The following is a 10,715-nucleotide window of genomic DNA, read 5'->3' on the forward strand; positions in this document are numbered from 1 at the left end:
CTTCATTAGATTACCCACCCCTTGCTTTGTATCACTCAACCATGCCTTGTTTAAATTTTTCTGATTCATTTAATTTTACATATATTAGTCTATGTATCTTCACTTAAAGCTTAATCTTTCAAGGTATCCTTTCTCATTTCTGGTTTCCAAATCCACATCAAGTAAAACAAACAGGAAAAAAAAAACTATGGAGGGCACATGAAAGAGAATATGTGGTGCTTCTATGTAGGACCTCATATATAGAATCATGTAGTTTACAAGAAAGATTGCTTTGAAGTCTTTTCTTTTATTAGATATTTTCTTTATTTACATTTCAAATGTTATCCCCTTTCCTGGTTTCCCCTCAAAAAAAAAAAAAAAACATTATCCCATCTCACCTAATCCTGCTCATCAACCCACCCACTCCTGCTTCCTGGTTCTGGCATTACCCTACACTGAAGCATTGAGCCTCACAGGACCAAGGGCCTCTCCTCCCATTGATGACTGGCAAGGCCATCCTTTGTTACATATGTGGCTGGAGCCACGGGTACCTCCATGGATACTCTTTGGCTGGTGGTTTAGTTCATGGAACCTCTGGGGGTACTTGTTAGTTCATGTTGTTGTTCCTTCTATGGGTCTGCACATCCCTTCAGCTCCTTGAGTCCTTTCTCTTACCTCTTCCATTGGGAACTCTGTGCTCAGTCCAATGGATGAATGAAAGCATCCACCTCTATATTTGTTAGGCACTTGCAGGGCCTCTCAGGAGACAGCTATATCAGGCTCCTGTCAGCAAACACTTCTTTGCATCTACAATAGTTTCCAGATTTGGGAACTGTATATGGGATGAGTCCCCAGGTACGGCAGTCTGTGGATGGCCTTTCCTTCAGTCTCTGCTCCACACTTTTTGTCTCCTCCCATGGGGATTTTGTTTCCCCTTCTAAGAAGGACCAAAGTATCCACACTTTGGTCTTCCGTCTTCTTTAGCTTCATGTGGTCTGTGAATTGTATCTTGGGCATTCCAAGCTTTTGGGCTAATGTACACTTATCAGTGAGTGAAGTCTTTACATAATGACACATTTTTAATACAGTTCTCTTTGCTAATTTCAGCTAAGATTTCAAGCATTGTACTGAATAGATGTAGTAGAAGTGGAGGGTGTGAATACCTTCATTCTGTTTATGACATTAACAGAAATGCTTTTACTTTTTCTTCACTGAGTAGGATGGTGGTTTGGTGTCATAAATAGACCTTGTTATAATGACATATACTCCTTCATCCCTAGATTCTCATGTTTTAATTATTAAGAGATGCGGAGTTTAATCAAATGGTCATTTCTGTCTTTGAAGATTAACATGTAAGTTCTGTCTTTCAATCCACTCATGTAATAAATTATATTTATTATTTACCCATGTGACTAACTTTTGCATTGCAAGAATCAAGTCAATATTGTCATGATTAGTAATCTTTATGAAGTCATCTTGAAGTTTATTTGAAAATATGGTAATTGAAATCATTTGCATTTCTGTCAGGGTAATATTGGGCTTATAAAATACTTGAAAATCTTTCATCTATTTTATGAGATAAAAGGAATTGTATTGGTGTCAGTTCATCATTGTAGTTCTAAGAATTCCACAATGAAATTATCTGGTTCTACGATTTTTAAATTGAGAAATGTCATATTATTGTGTCCATCACATGGCTAATAGGTGTGTTTAAATTATTTATTAAATCTTATCTTATTTTGAGTGGCAAATTTGGAAAGAAATAATATCGATGAGAATATTGCAAATAAAATAGTCATCACAAAATTCTTCTCCTAGCTTGTCCATTGGGATTGCTGAGGTTAGTCTGAACATTGGAAAAAAATATGGTGATGGCTGAGTTATATAGTCTAGGAGATGTATGTTTTCATTCCTATTCTCATTCAGTTGCTGTTTAAGTAATTTATGTTGTGCCTGAAGCTCCACAGCTTCTTTCAGTAGTGACTAATCACTCAGCACCTTCACATTTTATACAGAGAATGGTTTTGTTTTGACATTTCCAAAAACTGGGCTTTGACAGACTAGTTCCAGATCAACTTTTTTCATTGGCTTTACAAATTTACTGAGTTCTTCCTTTGTTGAATTAATATCTGTGAGCTCCTCTTGCAAATGAATAGCTTTCTTCTTTTTTTTATTACGTATTTTCCTCAATTACATTTCCAATGCTATCCCAAAAGTCCCCCATACCCTCCCCCACTTCCCTACCCACCCATTCCCATTCTTTTGGCCCTGGCATTCCCCTGTATTGGGGCATATAAAGTTTGCAAGTCCAATGGGCCTCTCTTTCCAGTGATGACCAACTAGGCCATCTTTCGATACATATGCAGCTAGAGACAAGAGCTCCTGGGTACTGGTTAGTTCATCATGTTGTTCCAACTATAGGGTATAATAAAAACTTCAAATCTCTGAAGAAAGAAATTATAGAAGATCTCAGAAGATGGAAAGATCTCCCATGCTCATGGATTGGCAGGATCAACATTGTAAAAATGGCTATCTTGCCAAAAGCAATCTACAGATTCAATGTAATCCCCATCAAAATTCCAACTCAATTCTTCAACGAATTAGAAAGTGCAATCTGCAAATTCATCTGGAATAACAAAAAACCTAGGATAGCAAAAACTCTTCTCAAGGATAAAAGAACCTCTGGTGGAATCACCCACCATGCCTGACCTAAAGCTTTACTACAGAGCAATTGTGATAAAAACTGCATGGTACTGGTATAGTGACAGACAGATAGACCAATGGAATAGAATTGAAGACCCAGAAATGAACCCACACACCTATGGTCACTTGATCTTCGACAAGGGAGCTAAAACCATCCAGTGGAAGAAAGACAGCATTTTCAACAAATGGTGCTGGCACAACTGGTTGTTATCATGTAGAAGAATGTGAATTGATCCATTCCTATTTCCTTGTACTAAGATCAAATCTAAGTGGATCAAGGAACTTCACATAAAACCAGAGACACTGAAACTTATAGAGGAGAAAGTGGGGAAAAGCCTTGAAGATATGGGCACAGGAGAAAAATTCTTGAATAGAACAGCAATGACTTGTGCTGTAAGATCGAGAATTGACAAGTGGGACCTCATGAAACTGCAAAGCTTCTGCAAGGGAAAAGACACCATCAAAAAGACAAAAAGACAACCAACAGATTGAGAAAGGATCTTTACCTATCCTAAATCAGATAAGGGACTAATATCCAATATATATAAAGACCTCAAGAAGGTGGACTCCATAAAGTCAAATAACCCCATGAAAAAATGGGGCTCAGAACTGAACAAAGAATTCTCACCTGAGGAATACCGAATGGCAGAGAAGCACCTGAAAAAATGTTCAACATCCTTAATCATCAGGGAAATGCAAATCAAAACAACCCTGAGATTCCACCTCACACCAGTCAGAATGGCTAAGATCAAAAATTCAGGTGACAGCAGATGCTGGCGAGGGCGTGGAGAAAGAGGAACACTCCTCCATTGTTGGTGGGATTGCAAGCTTGTACAACCACTCTGGAAATCAGTCTGGCGGTTCCTCAGAAAATTGGACATAGTACTACCGGAGGATCCAGCAATACCTCTCCTGGGCATATATCCAGAAGATGTCCCAACCAGTAAAAAGGACACATGCTCCACTATGTTCATAGCAGCCCTATTTATAATTGCCAGAAGCTGGAAAGAACCCAGATGTCCTTCAACAGAGGAATGGATACAGAAATTATGGTACATTTACACAATGGAGTACTACTCAGCTATTAAAAAGAATGAATTTATGAAATTCCTAGCCAAATGGATGGACCTGGAGGGCATCATCTTGAGTGAGGTAACACAATCACATAAGAACTCACACAATATGTATTCACTGATAAGTGGATATTAGCCCAAAACTTAGGATACCCAAGATATAAGATACAATTTGCTAAATGCATGAAACTCAAGAAGAATGAAGACCAAAGTGTGGACACTGTGCCCCTTCTTAAAATTGGGAACAAAACACCCATGGAAGGAGTTACAGAGACAAAGTTTGGAGCTGTGATGAAAGAATAGCTTTCTTCTTTACTCTTCCTTCCCTCTTCTAGTATTTTATTTGTTCTAGCAATGTAGTCATCCTTTATTTCCAGACCCCCAGAGCTCATGTCTCTAGCTGCATATCTAGCAGAAGATGGCCTAGTAGCCCATCATTGGGAAGAGAGGCCCCTNGGTCTTGCAAACTTTATATGCCCCACTACAGGGGAACACCAGGGCCAAGAAGTCGGAGTGGTGGGTAGGGGAGCAAGGCGGGGGGAGGGTATAGGGAACTTTCAGAATAGCATTTGAAGTGTAAATAAAGAAAATAATAAACAAAAAAAAATCAGTTTTGGGTTTCTCATCATAGGTCTCTTCAGTATTCTTAAGCTTCCATTCCCATATTCGAAGTGCCTCGGCCACACTCTTATTTTCTACTTCTTTGAGCTTCTGGGTCAATTCAAAAGCTTCAAATGATTCCTTCAACTCTACTTCTCTGCTTCTGAGAAAATCTATATAATTTAGTAGAAGCAGTCTTTGAGCATAAATTTCTTTTATTTCATTCCCTTGGTGCTTTTTAATTTTTCCAGAGCGTTCTTTTTCTCAGAAATAAAAATTTCATTGGTTTGATTGACAAGTTCTTTAAAATTTATCCCATAACTCATTCAGTTCTTTTTCCTTCTTTCTTTTCTCTTCCATCTTACCTTTTGTTCTTTCAGGTTCCCTAAAATTCTTCAGCTGTTGACACATTTCTACCTAAAGCTAGTGTTGTATTTTTCTTATATTCATTTAACTTTACCTCTAAAGTTTATAACTTGGAATGGTAAGGGAAAGTATCTGCAAATTGATCATTGATAAGCTGGAAAGTCTTGTCTAGGGACATTTTGCTAGGAAATATGGTTCTTGTCTGAGTTTGATATCACAACGCTATTTACCTTGATGATATTCTAGCAATTGTTTTAAGAAACTCATTTAAAAAAAACAGTGATTTATAGAGACTAGATGACAGGTTAATCCAAATGAATTGTAGTAGATCTTGCATAGTAAATATCTTTACTTTTGCCAAACCACTTTCTAAAAAGAAAACAGAAATGCATAGTCACATCTTTGTAAGTGATCTACCACCAGTGAGTTAGAAGCTTCATGAAATTCTTAGGCAAATGGGTAGAAACAGAAAATATCATACTGAGTGAGGTAACTCAGTTCCAAAAGAACACACACAGTATGTACTCACTGATAAGTGGATATTAGCACAAAAATTCGAAATACCCAAGATTCAATTCACAGACCATATGAAGTCTAAGAAGAAGGAAGACCAACATGTGGATGCTTCAGTGCATTTTAGAAAGGTGAACAAAATGCTTACAGGAGGAAATATGGAGACAATGTGTGAACAGAGACTGAAGAAAAAGCCATCCACAGACTCCCTACCTGGGGATTCATCCCATATACAGTCACCAAATTCAGACACTCTTGCGGATGCCAAGAAGTGCTTGCTGACAGGAGGCTGATATAACTGTTTCCTCAGAGGCTCTGCCAGAGCCTGACAAATACAGAGGCAAATGCTTACAGCCAACCATTGGACTGAGCACTGGGTCCTCAATGGAGGAGTTAGAGAAAGAATGGAAGAAGCTAAAGGGGTTTGTGATCTCATAGGAAGAACAACAATATCAACCAACTTGCCCCCTCCCAGAGCTCCCCGGGTCTAAAACACCAAAAAAAGAGTACACATGGCGGGACCCATGGCTCCAGCTGTATCTGTAATAGAGGATGGACTTGTTAGACATCAATAGGTGGAGAGGCCCTTGGTCCAGTGAAGGCTCGATGCCCCAGGTCGGGGATGCAGGAGTGGGTGGTGGATGGGCAATCACCCTCAAAGAAACAGGGAGATGGGAGATGGGATTGGGGGTTTCTGGAGAGGAAACCAGGAAAGTGGATAACATTTGAAATGTAAATGAAATTTCCAAAAAAAAAAAAAAAAGAAGAAGAAGCACCTATTAGGAGGGTATTTCCTTCTACTGAAATGAATGGAGTCTTCACTTCTCCACTCAACACAGGATTCACCAATTCATGAGTTGGTTTTGAATTTGTGTCTTAAGTGTGCCAGTATTTCCCAAACCTTAAACATCTGGTAAAGTTTTTGTACAGTTCATCTTGACTCAACACATCATATTTGAAGGACATGGTGGATGGCGAAACATACTTGCCAGAGATTGGCCTGCTGCCCACAATTTATGAACATAAAAATAATTTATTGAACTACTGTAATAAAACAAAACCACATATGATAAAATAATTCAGTGGAATTAAAGCTTCAAAAGTAAAACTATATATAATTCATAATGAATAAAAAGCAAATACAGAGCATATGAAAAGAAGTATCAAATGAAAATTTAAATTATTGCATAGAAGACATTGACTACCTGTTTCCTACTTATGGTATGTTAATGTTGAACATAGTCATCTACATACAGGCTACTAAAAGTTTAATGTGAACAAAGCCTATCTTGGTTTGGATTTTGTGACATGAATGAGGCATATTACTGAGACATGTAAAAGGCACAAATGTCCTGTAGTTGCTGGTTCAAGAGTGCTGAAGTGAATAAAGGACATCCCACTGTACAAAATTATTTTCTTCCATTATTTTATTTTTCACTAACAAGAAAAGAATCATATCAGTGTCTGAATCATAATCAGTATCTGAATTCAATGCTACTTGGTTTTATTTGGAAATATAAATAATCCATAACACTAAGGACTATGTTGTTGTTCTTTACTAGAGGACTGTAGATTCTTATATGATTACATGTCCTAATATTTTAAAAATAATGAGGCCAGATACTAACTGGGCTAAGAAAATGTAAGCATTTATAAATAGGTCTTAAAAATAAAATAATACAGAAATTTAAGTAAAGTTGAGTAAAGTTATTATTGACATGTTTTTCGACAGTTTTGTTTCTTCAGTTATAGTTCTTATACATATAAATTTTGAGGAAAGTGGTCAATGATGTGTCATATAAAAAATAGTATACTTTTTTCCTAAATTATACATTTCCAGGTGAAATGTAAAGAAGAGAAATGTGGCATGGTATCTTCTAATAAAGTCTAAAGAGTCTTGACTGACTTTCACACATTGCCTTGAATTTGAGTTACAACCTATAATTAAATCCAAGGGGAATAAATTGTAACTCTCCCTGATAACCCATCTTTCAGTATTTCTGCATATATTCTGGGGATAACTTCATTTAATAAAGCTAATTGGTCTCTGTGGGAAATACAAAAGTGTGTTTTGAGGATGTCTGCTTAGTGTACTAGGAGGTTTTTTTGTACACTATTAATATGGGAAATAAATTCATATTAAGCATATGTAAAATCATTCCAGAAATTTATCTAATAAATTGCATTACACAAGGATTATTTAAAGTCTATTTTGTGGAACATATGTTGCATTTTTTCAAATAACTAATAGTATCTCTAAGGATTATAAATTCATATAACAATTTAAAAATAACTATCTTAATTTTTTAAATAATTTAAGTACTCATTAGAATAACACAGAGTGTATTTGGTAAACGAACATTATCTCTAATGATTATAACTTCATACAATAATTTAAAAACAACTATTTTAATTTTTAAAATAATTTAAATACTTATTAGAATAATACAGTGTGTTTTGTAAGGGGAAAAATCTAATTCTACATAAATGACTTAGAGAATTTACAATCAGTTAAAGTGTATATTTATTTGCAAAGAGTTAGTTATATGTTCTCTAATAGCCTTATAGATACAAGGAATCTCCTTTAGAAAATATAAAAAATATCATACCACAAAAAATTCTATTGGGTTTCTAAAAGTTAAATAATGCTAGAGGTAGTAGAGGGTACACAGAGTATGTATGCTCATATTGGAGAAATGAGATGTATGGCTTGAATGACTCTGTTATGTGGAAGAATTTGTCAAGGATGTTGATAGCAATAATAACATATATTATTAAAAACATATTGTAGATGTATTGTTTGGGACTTAGCTCCACAATTCTGTATTTTGACCAATTGTTTGCTTGTTTGTTCTGTAATGGTCTATGGACATTGTAATAAGAATTTTAATTGATGTAGAGTAAGGACTATACTTTTTCTTTGTATAAGGATAAATATTTAAAATATAGTTAGGGATTAAGATGGTTTAATAAATACATAATTGTAGGTTCTTCTCTAAGATCTATAACTTCACTATCCCAGGATAATTGCCTAGGTTCAGTACCAGCCATGCTTTCTCTTTTGTTCAGGAGGACATAAATCCACATAGAGAAAGCTTGGTTACTACCATAGTATATGCACTGTATATATATATACCACAACTGTACCCTTACATTTATCCTGTGATACATTTCATTATCATGGTTCATAGGCATCATAGTTGAGCAGGACTGTTAGGTGTTTTCTCTCCTTTGCATGTTTGCATGGTGTCTTCTTGTATGCATTCTAGCTTTCAGAGGAGAGGATCAAATCTGGAGCTGGAGAAATAAGTTTACATGAGGAGAAGTACACTAATGATCGAACCAATACTAAATTATAGCCTCAAAACATACATACAAAGACCATTATAAATAAAAATGTTGTAGTGATATATTTAAAAACACATACACATAAACACACACACTACACACCCATGCAAACATGCATATATAACAAAAATGAAAGAAAATTAGGTTATGAATTGGAAAACAACCAAAAGAGATGGGTTCAGGCAAGGGATTGGAGAGAGAAAAGAGGAGGATGAAATGAGGTGATCATGCTATAATCCTAAAAACAAAATATATTTTAATAGTACATTATGTATATTATATATTTTACTAATAATATTTTTTAAGTTTTATTGAAGGAAGAAATTCATACATAGATTAATGATGATACACTAATATTTCAAAAGCATATTATGGTATTATTAAAGGTACATTTGTGGTATATATACACAGTGAATATCAGGGTAAGACAAAACAAAACTGGTCAATGGTTTCAAAATGAGTTTTAAGAGTAAATTTGGGGGAAAAAAAGAAGAAAATCATTGATAGCCATGGAATAAAGAATATTTTAAGAGACCAAATGAGTCAAAGAAATGTCAAATAATAATATTAATAACTTAAGAGAACAAATTAGTCAGAAAAATGATAAATACAGCAGTGAGCCTAGAAAGTACATTGGTGATCCGGGCACCTTCCCTGCCAGAGGAGAGGTGTCCACCCAGCCAGGGAGGGAGTTGCCTGAGCATATGCAGGAGACATCTTGGTTCCCAGATTCCACCAAGACTAGTCTGCACAGGTGAGAGTGTGGACTACAGAAGCTAAGAGCTTCTGGGACAGGTCCTGTTTCGGGCCTTCATCTTCTGCCAGGAGGCAAGTCTGAACGCCAGATTTCTGTGCACCTTCCCTGAAAGAGGAGAGCCTGCCTGCAGAGAGTGCTCTGACCACTAAAACTCAGGAGAGAGCTAGTCTCCCAGGTCTGATGGTAGAGAAAAACAGAATCACAAGAGGAACAAGTTCTGACCAGAGACAACTATAACAACTGACTGCAGAAATTACCAGATGGCAAAAGGTAGACATAAGAATGTTAATAACAGAAACCAAGACCACTAACCATCATCAGAACCAAACACTACCACCTCAGCCAGTCCTGGGCACCCCAACACACCTGAAAACCTAGACCCATATTTAAAGGCATATCTCATGATAATGGTAGAAGACATCAAGGAGAACTTTAATAACTTACTTAAAGAAATACAGGAGAACACTGCTGAAGAGTTGCAAGTCCTTAAAGAAAAACAGGAAAACACATCCAAACAGGTGATGGAAATGAACAAAACCATACTAAAAAGGGAGTAGATACAATGAAGAAAACCCAAAGTGAGGCAATGCTGGATATAGAAACACTAGGAAAGAAATATAGAACCATAGATGTGAGCATCAGAAATAGAATACAAGAGATGGAAGAGAGAATCTCAGGTGCAGAAGATTTCATATAGAACATCAGTACAACAATCAAAGAAAATGCAAATTGCAAAAAGATCCTAACTCAAAACATCCAGGAAATCCAGGACACAATGAGTATACCAAACCTACAGATAATAGGAGTAGATGAGAATGAAAATTTTCAACTTAAAGGGCCAGCAAATATCTTCAACAAAATTACAGAAGAAAACTTCCCAAACCTAAAGAAAGATATGCCCATGAACATACAAGAAGTCTACAGAACTCCAAAAGGACTGGACCAGAAAAGAAATTCCTCCTGACACATCATAATCAGAACAACAAATGCACTAAATAGAGAGAGAATATTAAAAGCATTAAGGGAAAAAGGTAAAGTAACATATAAAGGCAGGCCTATCAGAATTATATGAGATTTTTCACCAGAGACTATGAAAGCCAGAAGATCCTGGACAGATGTTATTCAGACACTAAGAGAACACAAATACCAGCCCAGGCTACTATACCCAGCCAAACTTTCAATTACCATTGATGGAGAAACCAAAGTATTTCACGGCAAAACCAAATTCACACATTATCTTTCTAGGAATCCAGCCCTTCAAAATATAATAACAGAAAAAAAAAAAAAAAAGGAACGGAACCACGCCCTAAAAAAAAGCAAGAAAGTAATCCCTCAACAAACCTAAAAGAAGACAGCCACAAGTACAGAATGCCAAC

The 10,715-nt window shown here is 36.1% G+C and overlaps 1 pseudogene; it reads right to left on the minus strand.

The window, feature by feature from the left end:
• Positions 1–1,713: 1,713 nt before the first annotated feature.
• Positions 1,714–10,715, minus strand: part of LOC110305986 — a 61,345-nt pseudogene continuing 52,343 nt past the window's right edge.

The sequence above is a fragment of the Mus caroli genome, chromosome 2 (assembly GCF_900094665.2).
Source record: "Mus caroli chromosome 2, CAROLI_EIJ_v1.1, whole genome shotgun sequence".
Taxonomy (NCBI): domain Eukaryota; kingdom Metazoa; phylum Chordata; class Mammalia; order Rodentia; family Muridae; genus Mus; species Mus caroli.